The following is a 19,388-nucleotide window of genomic DNA, read 5'->3' on the forward strand; positions in this document are numbered from 1 at the left end:
CTCTACAGTATGATTACCTATGTTGTTCTCACTCTCCGGATGAATAACATGCTTCAGCCTCCTGAGCTGCTAAGCTGGTACCTTTCATCAGCACTAAATTCACACTGAAAAGAAAAGGAAATGAAGCCATTACAATTTAGTTAAGGAAATGTGCCAAGAATGAAAATAGCACAGCCTTAATCCTTTCTCATGACAAAAGGACAGTTTTCACAGGTTGTACATGATAAAAATATCACTTTACATTGAATATTACTGTCAGATGGCCATATAAAGGTTTTTGTAAAGGGTGTGATTTATTTATGTAGCAGAAACAACTTTCCCCTCCAAACATGAATTAAAGTCAAGGTTGTATGTTCCTGAACTTGGACCAGTTTTTCTTATATCATCCTCTCCCATTGCTTGCCAAAGTGGAAGAGACAGAAGGCCCCATGAAGAAAACATCTCTCAGCATCAGCCAAATTACGGAATGCAGGCTTTGAAATGAAGGAAAGGTGATCTCTCAGGGTAGTTTATTCCATCAACAATTTCCAGCATTCTCAGGACATCTGTAAGTAGTGTAATCTCAATTTCCTTTTCCTCAGCACTTTATAAAATTGAATGTACGTGAGGAGAGAAAGAGGGAAGATAACCCGATCATGTTTAGGTGCGATTACACAACTGCTGTGACTTAGTGATTGAGTTTGAACAATGTTTTGCAAATAGCAAACACAACAAATTCTCTATTACTTTTTCTTTGCTATAATCGTTATGTCTACCAAAGATCAGGGGAAAATATTCTTTTCCTTGGTAAACATCAGGTCTGCTTTTTTCCCTTTCAGTAAAAAATGGTGAAATTCATAAATAATTACTCCTTTTCCTCTTCTGATTCTTTTTTATTCCTTCTCCTCATGTTCTTCTCTAATTATATATGAAAGTACTAGTTACTCTGAAAACAAACAAACAAGACCGACAGTTTTACCCTTTTCTGTTGCTTTTAAATGTCAGAATAAAGATCAATTTGAAGTTTAGGCCAACACGGAAATCAGGTATGTGTTCTGTTCTGCACTGCGGTCTGTGACAAGTCATTTCAACTTGCTGTGTAGAGTATCCAACCCTCCCCAGTTCTGCCTTCTCATTGCTTCCTTCCTGCAGATATTACTGACCATTGGGTTTGCTGGTGGGGCTGCTCTGGTGTGTTTTTGAACCCGTTCAAATAGAAAGGCTACGTAAAATATTTTGCTGTTTGCTAATGAGGATGAATCAGATGAGGTGGTGCTCTCAAGAGCAGATCAGCTGGCAGACTTGAACTCCAACAGGCTTGGAGCCTGAGAATATATATACATATATTTCACAAATGTGAGCTGGGGAGGGAAAAGTATGCTGAAATAAATGGTAGTCAGGTAGCTTCTGAAGAAGCAAACAGGAAAATAGACCACTGTGGTCAATAGGATAGAGGTCATTCACACCAAAATCAGTCAAACTCAAGTCCAGAAAAAGTTTCTGTTTCATACCCTGTTGTGGCTCTAGTTGGCTAGCAGCATAGCACTCTTTTTGGTGATTTCAACACCTGTTCTCTGTTATCTTGGTAGCAGAAGGTTTTCCCTGTGGAAGTGAACTGCATTTTCCCACACACCATTGTGGATAACAACTTCTGGGCCCTGAGAAGACCCCTAACCAGAAATCAGCATCAGAACAAACACAGCTGGGATGAGCTGCTTCCTAACATGAGTCAATATATGGCCATTGTAAAGCTCAGCCAAATTCACATCAACAGCCCAGTGCATCGTGTGTGAGTCTGCCATACACATACTCAAAAGTTCCTCTGTTCCCATTCCTTGTGCACCGCAAAAGTGAATGAACCTACGAAAATATTGAAACAAGATTTGGATCCTATAGGAGTGTTTTTCACTCCTCCACATCACTCTTCTCCCTTCACAACAATGTGGTGCCTCAGTTCCATATGGCAAATCATATGCAGATGACTGTAAATGGAGTTTAGTAGCTGCAGCTCTGGATGCCAGATTCTTGCCTTGCAAGGGAGCTTATATGAGCTCTCAAAGGGCAAGAGAAGCCATCGAGCCTCAGTACAGCTGAGCTTGGGATTTCTGCCAGCAGTGGAAGCTGTAGTTTGTTGAGGGCTGCCCAATCCATCCAGACTGCATGAGCAACAACAGATTGGGGTCAGGCTCCAGAGTCTCTGAGGTTCAAGGTGAATTGCCAGGGCTTGAAGGTTTGTATTGCAGATGATTGGTCAACATGCCCCTGAGAGCAGGCTCACACATCCAGCCAGAAATGGGTCAGAGCCTCCCACACGTCCCTGAGCTATGCATCTTTGTAGGTCCTCTAATCTTTTGCTTCCCTGCCAGTTTCCTACAGTGGAAGGAATGATATTTCAGACATTTGAACATCACTCATGTTTATGAGTAAGCACTCTCCCTCTGTCTGTTATCAAGCAGGAGTTCAATGCTAGGGCTTGAGTCATAGGGTCTCCCAAACACTTTAAATAGTCAGTTCCAAATCTGCAGCCTGAGCAGCTCAGTCTGCTAGAACAACTGTTTGGTCCTATCAGAGTGCCATCTCTCCCAGACATTCTCTGAATGTACACAGCAGTGCCACGAGAGCTGCTCTTACCTCTGACTGCTGAGATGAGAGCCATGGTTAGAATTGGTTTCTAGCACAAAGGCTTAGATACATTTAATTTTTTTCTTTTTTTTTTTTTTTTTCTTTAAGGCAGTATTTTAGGGCTCAGAAACTAATACAGTCACTGGTCTTGACCTTCAGCTGCAGCTGAAGATCTTGCTGGGGAGCTTGGGACAAGAGAATGTGCAAAGGTTGATTTATTTTTCTTGGATTTCTTGATCTTGAGCTAGTTGGCTGTGGCCATTTGTATAACTGTACTAGCCCAATGTGTGCCATAGGACAATCATTTTAAGTCATGTGGATTATATTCAATGGGTTTTCCAGAGTTCAAGAAAAGTTGCATGCTGCTCTGTTGGTGAGTGGGAAAATAATTGCTTTTAGCTGGTTCCTCAGTCACCAGGTGATGTCTCCTCAGCCACAAAACCGTCCTCCGGTGAGCAGGTAAGGCAGCTTTAACTTTATTCTGCACTTGTCAGCTCTAGGCAACTGTAGTCTGCTAAGAGAAGCATTTGACTAAGATGTGTGGTCAATTCCAGAGTACTGATAGTTTTGTCTACTTGATATTTGTAACCACTAAAAGGCAGAGGATGACCCGTGCAAAAATAGTTCAGTCAAGGCAGATGAGAAGCCATTTAAATCACTTCTCATCAAACATGTTATGTAAGACAAGCAAATAGATCAAACTGGTAGACTTCAGTAACGGCATTTTCCAGCTTTCAACTGGTGCATCTTTGCTCTAACTCACAGGAGAAATATGTTCTCAGCTGGAATGTGCACGTATCCTTATTCTCTGTGGTACAGCTCATTCTCATTTGGAGACTTTCTTGCACAAACTGGAAATGGTCAGACTGAAAAGCTTCCAAGTGTGACACACTCCAGGTTTTTCTTGTGGTGTGTCATTCTCCTCTTTTCTTCTCTTTTGATTACACTGCCCACTTTTTCTAATGCTTGAACTAAAAAGAAGAAAATAAAGGAAGAATTTTGTAATTTTGATAATGTCAGAACAAAATGTTTCACATTTTCAGAATTCCACTTTCCTCCCCCACATTGTTTGGCTGAAACAATTTGCTGAATTCAATCCAAGCTCCCAAATAGCTTCAGTCATCCTGCATTTTTTGGCGAGTAAACTATTTGTCTAAAATTTTTTTGTCCAGCTCTAAAATTTATCTGAAAGTTCTCACAAAAACGATTTAAAACAGAGCAGTTACCACTGCCATATTTGGAGGGGAAGAATGACTGTCCAGTTGTGGTTGTAAGCATCACGGAGCAGGGACCCCAAGTGCTTTGATGTTAAAGGTGATAGCTCAGCCAACCATAACATAAATAATTACAGGCTACCTGCTTACGTGTTCTTGAATTTTCATTGACTTCCATCCTCATGTCCTCTGAAGTTGTGGCATTGCACTCCTACTTCTGAATATGTGCTGTTTTCCATCTCAGTGGAGTCTTACAGAGCTTTAGTTATGCATCCTGTCTATCTCTCTAGGTTATGCAATATACAATTAAATAATGCTTTTCAGGTGGTTTAGGCTCCATGGGTAAAAGACAATAGAAAAATTCAAATTGTCATTCTCACGAAGTTTATTACTTTGTATTCATGAGATACTATCTCTGTAGACTTTACTTGCATAAATAATTTTGCTTTCTGTAACATCTCTAACTAATCACAGTTGCAGTATGACAGATCCAAATTGGACAGATGTTTCTTAAAAATAAAATGTCCAAAGGCAATAGTGCTGAAGTTGCCAATGAAAAAACAAAGACATCTGTACTTTTAAACTAAATTTGAAAGTTTTTTCATTCCTTCTCTTATGTTTCTATAATTTTAGGTCACATTAGAATTAGTCTGTATTACTGATTTGTGGTCTTTTGTCTAGTAATGTCAAAAACTGACAATGAAATCTATTTAATTTGGTGTTACTGTATGAACTTCTCTATGCTTTGCAAATATTTCTTCTTGGAGTGACAATTTCTCATGGACTGTTAGACCAGTAAATGCATATTTCATGCACTTTCATGTGTTTATCAACTTAAACCACAATTCCTGTGAATTTCTTTTTCTCTTTCTATTCTTAGACTGGTGTTCATATCAAAAAGGCATCATCGCATTTCTGTATCACATTGCTTGGTCTTTAAGTATGTTCTTTATGTTTTAACTATACTGTTAGTTTATGTGTAGTTAAAGTATTTTTCTGAGCAATAGATTTGATATAATCCCAAGAGTGTTGACCGTTTTGAATATGATAGAAAGGTAGAGGCGAGAGCCATATTACCTAACAGAATCTGATTATATTCTATTTTCCTTTTTCACAATCTACATCAGTATGATGTAGTGGAAAATTCAGTTTATTAGTATGTGTGGTATAAATGCCTAAGTACAATAAAAGTGAAGTGGGAGAGAAAGAAAAAGAAGGAATACTTGTCCCACTTTGTATACACTTAATTTATTTTGGGAGGTGTCTCACGGAAAACAGACTTGCAAGCTGTTACCCCTATAAAAAAAGATCATTTCCTTGCAGGATAAGAAAGATGACCAGAGTGACAGTTATACTGCAATATAAAACATAAAAAAGTCTGTATATAGATACATATTTTTCTTTCGCTCAGTTTTTCAATCCAGATAGCGCAACTGAATTTTGTATGTATTCTGAAAAGACTAAGATGAAGCTTATCACAAGATTTCTGCATAGGCTGGAAAATGGATGGACCACTTTCTCAGCAGTAGTCTAACACTCTTTCACTGATGTTTTTTAAAACAGCCTGTATTTTGCTGTTATGTGGACATGCCGCAATTTGCTTTTCAGGGTCTCCCAGTGGTGCAAAGTCTCTGAGCACATGCAACAGAGGAGTGGGTGCCCTTGCCAATGGGAGCCATTGTTTTCCTCTATTATCAACACACCCAAACTGTTGGCTGTCTAAACTGGTGGAAGTGAAGAACAGTTTACCTTAAGGTACCATTCTTTTATTAGTTAATATGTCTCACAATATAAATACACCCATCAAGACACATAGGTATTAATACAGCTTTCTGAAAGCAACACTGACTTTGTTTTCCTTCTTAAAGCTCAAACTACTCACATTTTAAAATATACCATGGGTTTTCAAACTATGAAACTTAGACACACAATGTTAATTCTACACTAAGATTTCAGACCTAATTAATTGCTTAAATTATGCTTTGCTATGTTTGTCATTCCTGTTAAACACATCTTCAGAGACTGTCTATCAAACTATTAGAAATTCTATGAAGCCTTTGAGAATGGAAGTGACTTTAGTGCTGCATTCAAGAAGCATTAATGGGGTTGGGCACTTAAACTAGTCTTATTTAACGAAGTTCAAGTGCTCATTCTTAGTTTGAATATTGTCTTTAGGGTAAATTTAAAGTCTCATTTGGATGATTTTGCATACTATATTATCAAAATAACATTATAAGTAAATGAGGTTTTATAAAGATAATACTAATTAGATCATAGCTACCTTTTGAATGATGGAGTAATACTTCATGAGATTTTACTGAGGTTACATGAGATTTTTAATCTAGCATGATAAATGGAAGTAAGAGAACATCTCAGAGCAATTATAGACCTGCTCATCAGCTACAAGGAAAAAAAAAAAAAAGAGGTAATGAATGTTCATTTATTTAGTGCTGTCCTACAATAAAGACCCGAGAGCCCGTGGCCTTGTCAATCATACATGGTTGGCTCTTTGCAGCAGCCAGCAGAAGAGGACCCAAACTGAGTAGGGTTCTGCCTGATTTACCTTCAGTACTCAGGCACTGGTAAAAGTCCTGTCTATAATCAGGGGCAAGACTAAATTTACATCCACCTTTTACCAGAGTTTGATGTCTGGGAGGGGTTCAGGCTTAGGGCTTTAGGTTAGCTAATGCTCCACAGTGCACAGAGATTTCTTAGATTTGAACCTGGAGTCCAGCTCCACAATCTGTCAGGGTCCTGATCTGAAACTGTGACTTAGGCACCACTTGAACTATTTCATCACACACACACACACACAAAAAGCTAGGATAGCATTCAGCAAAGAACTTTTCTGTCAGGTAATATAAATACTATATATTGGACATACTTCTTTCTTTGGCTACACAACAATACTTATCTTTGTTTCCCATGACGCTTTTTGTTGTTATTGTGCAGGGCTTTCAAAAGAGTTAAATGGTAGTATGTTTACTTGAAACCGATAGAAAAGTTCTTTTAGGGCTCAAAAATAATTTTTGTATTTCTAAAGAAGCTTTCAAAATATGATGGCCAAAATATTTGAAAAATGTGTCCCTGTGGTGATGTCATCCTCAAGGGAAACATACTTCTGATATGAAGTATTCCCATCAGAAATCTTGGAGATCTTACATCTGTATTCTTAACCTCAAGAGGTTATCAAATGATAATAGTTAATTGTAAAATGGGATGTCATCTAATGGAGTGCTGGCAGGCATGTTGGCCAGTAGTTATAGGTCATTGCACAAATATTTATAGAGGAAGTGAAGGCTTCATTTGGCCTTAATAATCAGACATCTTAGACAAATATTCATAAAGTGAAAAATGCTCAGATTCAGGCAGAACCAGATTCTTGCTGATCATTTCGGAGTGGTAAGAAACACATCCAAGTGCACACACCAGAGGGGCAGAAATGCCCTGTGGTTGTAGGAGAGCTTTGCAATCAAAGACTGCAATGTTGTTCCTTGGTTAGCGGTGATGCCCAGATACACTTCTGGGTCATCTTGACCATTGGACTCATCACGTTTAGGAAATATTGACTTGCCTGTGCAAGGGTTTGGGAAGTAGCAGTCTACGGAAGCATCCATGTGAGTGGGGAATTCCACTGTAGGGATTACCTTGAAGGCTAAAGAGGACCCCTGGTGTACCTCCCTCCTCTGCCTGGGAAAAGGGGGTGCTGCCAGGACAGTTTTCCTCCCCTCAGCTGGGAACCTTCTTCTTTCTCCACAGCAACAGTGTCAGATTGTCCCATCCCAGGGTGGTGGCACCTCCTTCTCCCACATCACTGTCCTGGCCCTGAGACTCTGTGGTACCTGCCTAAGGAGACAGGTGGTGATAAAGCTAGAGAGAGAAGGGCTTTGAGTGTTGATTTATGGCAGTAGTCCACAGTAACTGACCCTCTTCTGCTCCTTCCTTTTGGCAGGGAGCACTCCACCTCCTGGCAGTGACAGTGGCAGGGGCAGCAGCAGAGGCTTTAACCCGAGTTGGCCACCAGCAGGGCTCAAGGACGGATGGTCCCTCTGGGAAGTTAATCCAAATTAAGCAGAGGTGCAAAGCAGATTTACCAGCTGTAATAAAGCATTCATCTTAAGATTTAGGTTAACCACACTACGAGTGGAATTAAGTTGTGCTGAAATCAGGTCACTGTAATTCTGAATAGCAACATGCACACAAGAGTTTGATAGGGTGTAACTAATCCACTTAAAGCTAATTCAGATTGTAATTCAGGGCTCTCCCCCTGCAGACAATGCTATGCTGTATCTCACAGCATTACTTCAGCAGCAGAGCTGGTGGCAGGGAGTCAGCTCCTGCCCTGAGGCACCCCCACCTTCCCCATGCAGCCTTGTGTGGATGGGGGAATCGTGACTACGGGACCGAAGCTGGCCCTAACAGTTGTTTTCCTGACAAAGCAGATAGGAGTGCTCAGGCCTGCCAGTGGCACTGTCCTCCAGCAATGCAAAGCCCTGTGCGACGTGATGCAGCTGTGCTGGAGGAATGCGAGCCCATGCTGAGAGCAACAGCGGAGGCTGCAGGCTTGGCTCCAGAGCCCGCTCCTTCCTCGCTCGCTCGGGGCGACGGCACTGCAGTGAGAGTAGGATCCCCGTGACGGCACCAGAAGTTGGATTCCTGCAATGAGTCACTTAGCAGAGATATCGAACCAGCTCCGGTCTCCGTGCTGCTGGCACAGCTGGCTGCGGCTCCAGGCGGAGATGCTTGTGTGGAGGAATCCAGAGCCACCCAAGTCGCGGCCATGGAGGAGACCACAGGCACTCTGGGTCCTGCCGTGTGTGCTCTGTGGAGAGCATCCTTAAGTGCCGGGAAAGTTTAATCTGGGTCCTGGTCAGAAGTTCACAGTCTGCTCTTTTGGCATTTTCATATCCCTTCTTCAGTCCTCACCCCAGTTTTTGGGCCAAGGTGCAAGAGCTGTGCAGCAGATGGGGCCTGCAATCTGCAGTGCAGTACTTGGGCTGCTGGGTGTGCTTGCACCTCTGGGCAAGCAGTACTTGGAGATGGCTTTGCTTACCTGGCCAGGTTCTCTATGGGCAGAGCAAGATTCACCCCTCTGGCTCCCATCTCTGTCCCCAGAGCTGGGTCTGTGCCAGGCCCATTTGCAGCACACTGCTGTGGCCTCCCTCTAGGGGCCTCTCTCTCTGGGCCACCTCGGTTGCTGTGTGTCATGCATGGGAACAGGAACCACTGCAAGCTCTCCTCCATGTCAGAATGACCCCTGCTCAGCAGCATACTGGTCCACCATACCAGCTCGAAGTAGCTCTCAGAGCTCAAATCCGAAACCTGAGATAAAATCTGTCAGATAGACAGCAATACCTACCCTGGGTCTGCAGCACACTGTGCTCCAAGCACCTCCATGTCCTGGCTGCACAGGCCATGTCAGAAGATGTCCTGGTGTCCTCAGCAATCTCTTCTGCACTCCTGGAGAGGGGGAGAAGAGGCGACTGCAGGGGCAGCAAGCTTTGTTAGAGGTTTCCTTGCAATGTCGTAAGAGCTGCCAGTAGGCAGCGCCATGACAGGCTTGAAGAGCTGACATAGCAGCCAGGCAGCTGGCAGGAGACATTAATGGAGCAAAAAGAAATGTGATTTCCTGGGGCATCCTGGCCAGGGATATTTCCTGGTACTGCTCCTTGAATCATATGCACATCCCTGAACCTTTTTAACTCATTCTGTGCCAGTTCAATCCACCTATTAGCCTGTGTAACTCCAAAACCTGACACAAATCATTACATCCATTATAAGGAGAAGTCTCCTGGTAATTGTGGGTACCTTCAGATATTCAAGTCTGCTGGCACCTCATATCTGAGACATTTGCACGGCACTTCTGTTTTCATTTCACAAAATGTTTTCTAATAGCTCCCTCACATCAGCAGGCAGAGACCTAAGCAAGCTTTATGCCAGGAGTTGATTTGTCAAGGGATTCATTCCCGAAGTTAATCAAATGAATTATATGTGTGCCTCAATAGTAGGTATCATACAGATACATGTCTTGGCTCCCAATCTCCAGAGAAGGAGACACACAAAATGGTTTAGGAGGCTGGACCTTAACCTTAGATTGTTAAACCCCATGATTTTGCCTTAGCAAGACCTCATTTCAGTAGACACAATACCAAAGAAAATGTGTTTTTCGTACCTCACTTACATAGTGTATTGTATGTAAAACAAAAAGGCAAAAAGCATGCTGGTGGTGGGACTTTAGAAAGTTTCTTCCTATGGACCTAGAAGAATAGCCTTTTGAAATCTTAATTGTAGGGAAATTTCTCCATTCTTCCTCATTTCTGAGATGCAGGTATATATATTCTCACTATTGAACAGGCACTCTGATGCTTATCAACAACATGCAGAAACATCCATGTACATTAATCCAGAAACCTTAACTAAACCAAAGTGCAATTCTTTTTTACCTTGTAAACTCTTAAAAACAGCAAAGTCTTGAATTGTCAAGATGGCTAAAACATGTGAGAGACTGATGCATGCAAAGGACACGTAATAGTTCAAGTTTGGGTTTTTTGTATACATTAAGAATAGTTAAAAATATGTCTCATCATCAGTTACTGTAAATCTCTGCTGGAAGAAGGCCTCAGAAATCACAAATGTGTCACTTCTCTACTTCTGCACATTCTGCTGAATCATCCATGCAAGTAACCAAACTGCGCTGTATAATGAGATAGTGACACTCACAGCCTTCCAGACTCATCCATAAGATCAGAGCTCAGTTTGTTTGACAAAAACAGAACAGACAAAACATGTCTGCCCTCCTTTTTCCCATTTGAGGTATGAAAGATGCAGCAAGTCTCCTTTATTGGGCATCTCATTTTTCCATGCAATGTGTACAGCTAAAAATAACCCATAAGTAATATTGCTGATAGCTGTTATCCCAGATGCAATCAGTTAATTGCTGTGATAGTCACGTCACCAACATCACTGGGAAATCTACTTACATTTCTCTCTCAGACTTGGAAAAAACAAAAAGCAGTAATGAGCAGGTAAGAAAATATGAGATTTTGGTTCACTGAAATATGACATTAAAGACTTCTTTTATTGTATATATGCCACTAAGGGAGACCTCCAGAATCTAATGGCTTTGCCATGAGGTTGTCCAGCCTTTTGAAGGCTGAGCGATTAGGTGTTAGGTTTCAGTCATGGCAGCCCATACGTTAAATACCAAGTTGTGGCAAAGCATTTGAGGAGCTGTTTGGCTCTTGGAACCCTCATGTTGTGCTATCTTTGCTCTGGGTTAACCTTCAGTCCTTGACATCATCAGCAAAAAAGGCAGTGGGCTGGGCAGAGCTGCATGGTATACCAGATGCCCTTTGATGGCTGCCACCAATGCTCTTCTGACCTAGAGAGTCAGATCAGAAATCCCTGAAAAATAAAATCATCTTTTGTGATATAGAAAGGTAATTTACAAAACAAACAAACAAACAAAACCAACCAAGCAAAAACAACACCAACCAACCAAACAAACAAAAATACAAAAAATTTAAAGAGCAAAAAACTGTCAGGTTGAATTTCTGTTTCTGGTAAATAACAAAGTATTAAAAAAAATTTTAGTCACATTCAGTAAACCACTGAAATTATTTGGATTTCTACCCTGGAAGTTAAGAATCAATCATGCAGAACTTGACTGTTGTCATCATTACTATTTTCAAGAGGACTTAGGGCTTCACTCTAGAAATTTATTTTCCTTAAAGTCATGTCCGTGTTAAAAATATTTTCCTTTCCTTTCCTTTCCTTGCCTTGCCTTGCCTTGCCTTGCCTTGCCTTGCCTTGCCGTGCCTTTTGCCTTGCCTTTTGCCTTGCCTTGCCTCACAGCAGAACAACCTGGAAGTTGTATCTGAAGAGTTTTTCTTCTTTTACCCCTTTATATTATTAAAATTATGAGTAAAATTTTGGCATTGTCTGTTTTTTCAAAGAATTACTGGAAGGTAAAAGCAGTGTTTACTGTGAATCATAATACTTAAAATGGTTTGACTCTTAGTTTTTCAATGAAGTCTTCTCTTCTCAATGCTAAATATTGAAGTTAAATGGGAGTAATAAACTCTAAAAGTCATTTTAGTTACCTTAAAATACCTGTCTTAACAAATTCTTCAATGGTGTTGCCACTCTACCAGTCCCCCAGTCACAGTATCTTTCAGCCTGGTTGGAATATGAATATCTAATTTTAAATATATATATTTAAAAATTTGAACCAAGCTAAAATAAATTTTTCCAACATTCATTTTCAAATAAAATGGAAAGAAACAAGAAATCAATACAAGTTTGAAATTCCTTTTTTTCATCTTTAAATCACTGGTACGGAGATGCTTATGTTTGGGAAAAGGGTCATTATTATGTCCAGATTGATTTGTTCCTATCAAGTTGCAATTTTTGTGATAGGCAAGAAGTGGTAGAATTTGATTCACCTTCCTCTTCAGTTCAGATGTTACTGCCCTCATCTCACTCTCACCTACTCAGAGAAGGAATGTCATGTACAGCATGCTATTATTTTTTGCTCAAGTGAAAGGACATGTTATTTATAAAACATACTCACTTTTCCACACCTAAAGGGCAAAACTGAGCCTTTTGACTTTCCACCTTTCCAGATGTGAAATTCCAGATCAGACACCAACCTAGAACAACCTTTTTTATGGGCCATCTCTTCACCTCTCTTCCATTCCTTTTCGCTGCCAATAAATTGCATAAAAAGCAGTTCTGGCTGTCTGAGGACTCTGTCTCGGAAAGAGTGCAGCAAGTCTTGAATGGCCTTTGACTTCTTCGTGTTTCTTGGTACAGAAAGATTCAGCATAGACAAGAAAGTGAAGGAAAGCAAATAAACAAACAGATAAACCTAGTTCCTAAATTATTGGACAGTCTCATAAAGGAACAAGTCAAACCTGATCAACCCCCAAAGTTAAAAGAATTTTTGTCCAATTGACCCAAAGTTTCTAATTTGAAGTTCAGAATAATTCTACTTATGCCTCAAGCATTTTTACAATGTTGAAAGTCTTATTCCATTAGACTGCCCATGTTGTGCTGTCTGGCAATATATATCAGTCAGTCTAATTCCAAAACCCCCTTGGTCATCTGTGGACATCTTCCAGTGGCTGTTTCATATTGTGGTCAGCTTCACGGATATTAGAAATATACAGGAGTTTTACATTAAATTCCAAAAATAGCATGTTGATAGGAACAGAACAGGCAACAAACTCAATTTTCATTTATTCTCTGAAGGACATATGTTATCTTCTTCCTTCTGGTTCATTCACATTCCTCCTCACAGATTCATGTCCTCTCAGAGATCAGAAAAAAAAATGATACGAATTAATATTTTGCAATATTTTTTGTCCACCTTTCATTCCCTTGCGCCTCCTCTGTGGTGGTGCATGACCTTATTCTGTGTGGCAGACACTTTAAGACAGTATTATTATGCGTTCTGTGAACTCGTTAGAAAAGGTTGCCTTTGGATAAAAACAAAAAATGATACTTAAGGGCACCAGACTCTCCTGCCATCACTGCCCTTGATACATTTACTCCAAATTATCTTTCTGTGTGGTGATTCCCAATGATGGCAGCTAAAAGCAGCCTGCTACTTTTGATCATTAAGCACCATGGAAAATCCACATAGTGCCCCTTTCAAGGAAACATCGCATGGTGCTTTAAGAAAACATGTCATGGTGACACAGCATGAAAAATCTGATATGAATACGTTTAATGTGTTTCAAAATAAATAACAAAACACCCACAGCAGGAAGAATGAAAAGCAAAGTTTTGAACATTACTGGATATTGGAAAGTACTGAATATTGAAAGATATCGAGTATTTTAGGTATTGAAAGTTCTTTAAACTTGAACTATTCGGGAAAGGAGACTGCAAACCACCTCTAAGAGCAGAAACCATGGTCATGGGTGGAAAGAAAATTTTGGGGGGGATAAGAAAAATAAATTCCTCAGGAATGATAAAAAAATGTGAAGGGAAGCCTGACTCAAGTACAGGTGCAATAAAGCGCAGAGAGTGGGAAACAAGCAGGAGGAACTAGAGCTCTGCATGTGGTTACAGAGCTACAACATTGTTGGAATAACTTGGATGAGCAGGGGAAAGTTCAGATGACTGCAGTGCTATGGTGGATATCAGCTCTTCGGGAGACACAGAAAAAACAACGGTAGCTTATCCTCTATGTGAAGAAGCAGATCTAATATATGGAGTGCTTGAATGGGATGGTTGATGGGCTGGGTGAGAGTTTGTGCATCATGATCAGAGGAGAGCTCAGTGAGAATGGCAATGTGGTGTGATGGTGTTACAGACCACCCAAACAAGGTGAATAAGTGGGAAAAGATTTCTTTAAACAACTCAAGAAAGTCCTTGGATGAGAGATGCTATTTTTTATGTGGGATTTCAACCTCATGGCATCTTCTGGAAGAGCAGCACTGTGGACACAAGCAGTCTAAGAGGTTTATGGAGGGCAGGGTCATTTCTTGGTAGAGGTACTGGATGGGTCAACCATGGGTTATGCACAGTTAGATCTGCTATTACAAACAAGAAAGAGTTGGTTGGGAATGTGATAATCAGAGGCAACCACTATTTTAGTGCCCACTAAATTGAAGATCCTGAGGGGTGTGAGGAGGAAGAATAGCTGAATAGGGGCAGCCAGAGGTTGGCTAAGTTGGGAAATGGACAGATGGGATCCCATGGGAAGAGCTCTGAAGGTAAAGATCTCGGGAAATCTGGCAGGCGCTAAGGACAACCTTCTCCAGACTCAAATACAATCCCTCCCAACACCCAGGAAATCAGGTAGGTGTATCAGGAGGCTGACTTTGCTAAACAGAGAACACAAGTACAAGTTCCTGCAGGAAAAAACAGCACACAGGAAGTGAAAGCAGGTACAGGCCACAAAGGGATTTGGAACCCACGCCCAGACATATAAGGGAAGTGCTATGAAAACCAAGGCTCACCTATAGTTGATGGTTGCAAAAGATGTCAAAGGCAACAAGAACTTCTACCATTAGCTCAGGAAAAGGCTAAGCAGAGAAAACAAGGTTCTGTTGCTGAAAGGGGAAGGTGATCTACTGCCAGAAGACACAACAGAGCTTAGGTACTTGCTGCCTGCTTTGCCTTTTCATCGGCAAGGCCTCCCAGACATCTGTGTTTATTTAATGGGTTCAAGGGTGATAAGAATAGCCAGCTCTGGCTGAGGATCCAGTGAGGAACTATTTGCAAGAACCCAACCTCTACAAGTCCATGAGACCAGATGAGTTGCATGGTAGCAGGACAACAGACAACAGACAATTTTGTTTTCGATTAAATTAAAACAACTGAATTTCCAACTGGATACAAGGAGAAACTCTTTTCCCATGAGGGCAATCAAGCAGGGGAACAAACTGCTCAGGGAAGATGTGCAGTGCCCATCTCTGGAAGTTATCAAGACCTGACCTGGGCAACTTAAGCTGACCAGAAAGCAGACCGTGCCTGGAGCAGCAGGTTGGGCTAGCAGCCCCCTGAGGTCCCTTTACACCTGAATTATCCAGTAATGTTCTGATTGTGATAGCAGTCTGGTGGTATCAGTTGACTGTGAGAAGATGTAAAGCCAAAGCTGTCAGCTCTGTTCCCTCTGACTCCAAATGTTCATCTTGATCCAGCTTTCTGGCAGAATAGTGGTACACAAATAATTCACTTTTGAAGGTGATAAACAGCCATGCAAATCTTAAAAACAATGAAAGTGGTAGGAAAGAATCATTGGGGGTCTGTCTTTTATTAAATAGATTACAGGTGAAATTCTTCACTTGGTTGTTGGGTGAATGCTGTGACTGCTAGACTCTTTTGTCAGGGGATTTGGAATTGAGTCTATATCCACTGCTCCAGGACAAAGAGAACCAGCTGCTAGGGAGACAGCTGTATCTCTGGCTTTCATAGATTTAGGTGTTCACACACCAGACTGTTACTGTTAGTCACTGAGTGACTGTGTTATACACCCTTAAGCAACGGGTCAGATAGGTTGAGTGTTTCAGTTGCAGACCATCTCTCCATCACATTTTCATGTGTGGAGATTTTCAGATCTTATATTGACACACCACCTGTAAAAGCAGACAACCTAATGGAAAAAAAAAGCAACACTTAAAATGTTGTTTTTCTCCACAGCTCTGTAGCATGAAGGTATAAAAATACTTGAAGCAGGACTTGTTTTTTGTTGTTAACTCTTTCTTGTGCCGTCACAAAGCCATCATTAAAGCACAACTGGAGATAGACTAAATAAATATGGCATGCTTTGTTTCTGAATGTCACATCAGCAAGTGAGGCAACTGATTATCAATTTCCTTGCTTGTTTGCTGAGGAGTTACTGTAGCAGTGAATTCAGCACCATCAGGGAAGTAGGGCCAAATGATTCTGAGCACTCCAAGCTCATATAGGAGGCTGAGATTAGAAGTTTCCTAATTTAAACTGGGTTGTTGAACAACCCCCATCCTGGATTTCTGGTGTTTTGGGTTGTCAGCAAAGGTCTAACAGGCAGAAAAGAAAGAAGTTTAAAACGGAGGGAAAAAGTAATTCTGAAAACCCCAGGTTTCCTAGGTGTCCTCCAACAGCATGTAAGGTTTTAGAGAAAACCTTGGAATGAAAAGATACAAGTAAACAGAAAGTAGAATAAAAGACATAAGGGATATAACAAAAGTGGATCAACCAGACTTAAGGCAATACTTTCTTCTGTGACGTGATGCATACCTGGAACAAGGAAAACATACATGATACCTTTGTTGCTTGCTACAAAACTGCTAGGATGGAGATTCTCTTTTGTATGAACACATCTTGTATAATTTTTATGCTAAAACTCTAAAAACCGGCTAAGCAGACAATGTAATTACTAGTTATATTAAAACTGTTGGGAAGATGTTATTGACAAAGTATATGGAAGATACTTTTAAACTCATCTTACAAAAATTTTTACATTAGTGACTTTAACACAGAGACATAAATGTATTGATGGCACTGGCTGATAACAAACTGGGAAGCATCATCAGCTCAGAGGAGGTCTGCAATAAGAGTAAGAGGTTAAAATAACACAGGTTTTACGGCAAAGTCACACTTTTATTTTCAAACTACAAGAGTTTTCTGCTGTTTTAAGACTTCATAACTATAAAACAATAGAAGAGAAGGAAGACCAGGGGGTGCTAGTCAACTACAGGGCATCCATGAGCCCTCAGCATGGTCCAAATGAAAAAGATTTACACCCAGAATTTTCAGCAGTGGGATGGAAGGATCAATGCTGGTGGCAAAGCCTCCTACAAAGACTGTGTGCGAGTCCTCTGCTGCCACAGTGGCAGGGATGGCTGGAGGAGGATCTCTTCTTGTATGAGGTGAGATAGGGCAACAAAGCTGGTGAGGGGTCTGGAGAACAAGTCTTACGAGGAGTGGCTGAGGGAGCTGGGATTGTTCAGCCTGGAAAAGAGGAGGCTCAGGGGCGACCTTATCGCACTCTACAGGTACCTTAAAGGAGGCTGTAGCGAGGTGGGGGTTGGTCTATTCTCCCAAGTGCCTGTTGACAGGATGAGGGGGAATGGGCTAAAGTTGTGCCAGGGGAGGTTTAGGTTGGATATTAGGAGGAAATTCTTTACTGAAAGGGTGGTTAGGCATTGGAATGGGCTGCTCAGGGAAGTGGTTGAGTCACCATCCCTGGAGGTCTTTAAGAGACGTTTAGATTTAGAGCTTAGCGATATGGTTTAGTGGAGGATTTGTTAATCAGAGGTTGGACTAGATGATCTTGGAGGTCTCTTCCAACCTAGATGATTCTGTGATTCTGTGATGTGGGCAGCTAAACCTCATTAGCTCAGCAGAAGGAAGAGTGAGAAGGGATTTAACTAATCTGTAAAAATACATCACAGGAACATCAGAGTGGGAAAAACAGTTTGTGTTAGAGGAAACTGTTCATGTAGGAACAGGTGGGAATACGCTATACACATATAAATACTGGGTGGAAATGAGAAGAAATTTCTCTGTAACAGGGATATTCTGAAACAGACATCCAAGCAGAGTATAAAAGGCAAATGGCTGGTCTAGTTTTGTATTTCAACAAACATGTCTTTCAATCAGCACTCAGGTTAGACACACACAAATTGATGTGTTTGCAAAAATAATTGTGTGTGGTGGATGCTTATTACAGCAGCCTTTCTGACTAGCTATGTCCCTTTCAATCATCTCTTATGCTAAATGAGCTCTTATTCTAAATGACTTAGAGCAATGACATGGAGGTTACTTTCCCAGATTTCAAGCCAATGACCTAACTACAGGACTGGCTTTTACAATGTAGTTATTTTCTTGATTTTTGTTGTTCTTTCTTTTCATTTCAGAAGGTCTTGATTTCCCTCTTCTCATGGAAGCATAGTGAAAAATTAAAATATCCACAGCAGTAAAGGTGGGACTATAAAACTGCTTCCTGTCCAACTCCAGTCCGAGAATTGCTGCTGGGCTCAAGGTGTGCTTACTGACATCCCATCTGCTGCAACTCCACCTGCTAACGTGACATGTCAATGCAGTTTAATTCCTTGGGGAGCACCATGTAATTGCCAGTGCTGAGGTTGGACCCTGGGGAATCACACACAGCGCTGCTGGTGGCTGCTGGTGGTGGGATTTAATCACTCACTCTCTCATCCTTTGGTATAAGAGTGGCCGGTGCTGGACTTAGACAGTCCTTGCATGTCACAGCCGATGAACCATCTGGGTAAGGCCTAAAGTTTCCAGCTGAAACTCATGGCAAAATTTTCATTATGCCCTATAAGAACTGGTGATCTGATAAAATAATCCATACAGCCTTTTTCCAGAAAAGTACAAGATTATCCTTTCAGTCAATACCAATGTTTCACTGAGTAACAGGCAAGCTTAAAGAAATTCCTGTGAATTTTTCTTTTGTGTTGGTGTGTGATTTTGTTTTGATCCCATTTTAAATATCTTTTGGAGAATTTTATATCATAAACAGTGAAAAGGAAATGAAAACCTTAATGCCAGAATCCAGCAGAGTGAAAAATGAGATCTAGGAATCAGAAATCAAGACCAATTCTCTTTTACCAGGTACTGAAAACTGTATAAAAATGCACAGGAAGCTTTTACAGCTTTCCACTCTCTGACCCATCAACTTAAACTTTCACTTATAACTAGGATCTGATTTCTCCAGAGAATTAAGACTACAAATTTCCAGAGAGAATGGCCAGCCCTAAGGAATGTGTAACGCTCTTAGAATTTCTAAAATATTTAAAAATATATTAAAACTATTCTAAAATCTATCCACTTCATTTAAGTATTATGACTACTTGGCAAATCTAGCTCCACCTGTGCTGTCAATACCCTTTGCATCTGATTCTCCAGTTCTTCAGAACCTCAGCGGGTACCACAATGAAGCACTCATTAGAAAATAAAAACATAAAATAAAATAAAAAAGCTTGGTTTGGGTGAATAATTTTATGTTTGTGATCTCATCTGGTCCAACGTCACCTACCACTGCGTGCAGTCCAGGAGCATGCTGTTGAGTTATGGCCCTTTGGTACTGGTGTTGCTTCCACTTCAGCTATAAAT

General features: G+C 40.9%; 1 long non-coding RNA gene across 7 annotated transcripts in view; it reads left to right on the plus strand.

Moving 5' to 3' along the window:
* The first annotated feature begins 2,494 nt into the window (after positions 1-2,494).
* LOC118247853 (uncharacterized) overlaps positions 2,495-19,388 on the plus strand; it is a 34,766-nt gene continuing 17,872 nt past the window's right edge. For 2 of the 7 annotated variants that reach the window (XR_004778591.2, XR_004778592.2), the window contains exons 1-3: positions 2,495-3,060; positions 5,424-5,570; positions 18,170-18,294. This is a non-coding gene — a long non-coding RNA (uncharacterized LOC118247853). Of the gene's footprint in view, positions 3,061-5,423; positions 5,571-18,169; positions 18,541-19,388 lie in introns of all 7 variants that reach the window. The other 5 variants (XR_004778595.2, XR_004778590.2, XR_007707833.1 and 2 more) reach the window with 4 other exon arrangements.

The sequence above is a fragment of the Cygnus atratus genome, chromosome 2 (genome assembly GCF_013377495.2).
Source record: "Cygnus atratus isolate AKBS03 ecotype Queensland, Australia chromosome 2, CAtr_DNAZoo_HiC_assembly, whole genome shotgun sequence".
NCBI lineage: Eukaryota > Metazoa > Chordata > Aves > Anseriformes > Anatidae > Cygnus > Cygnus atratus.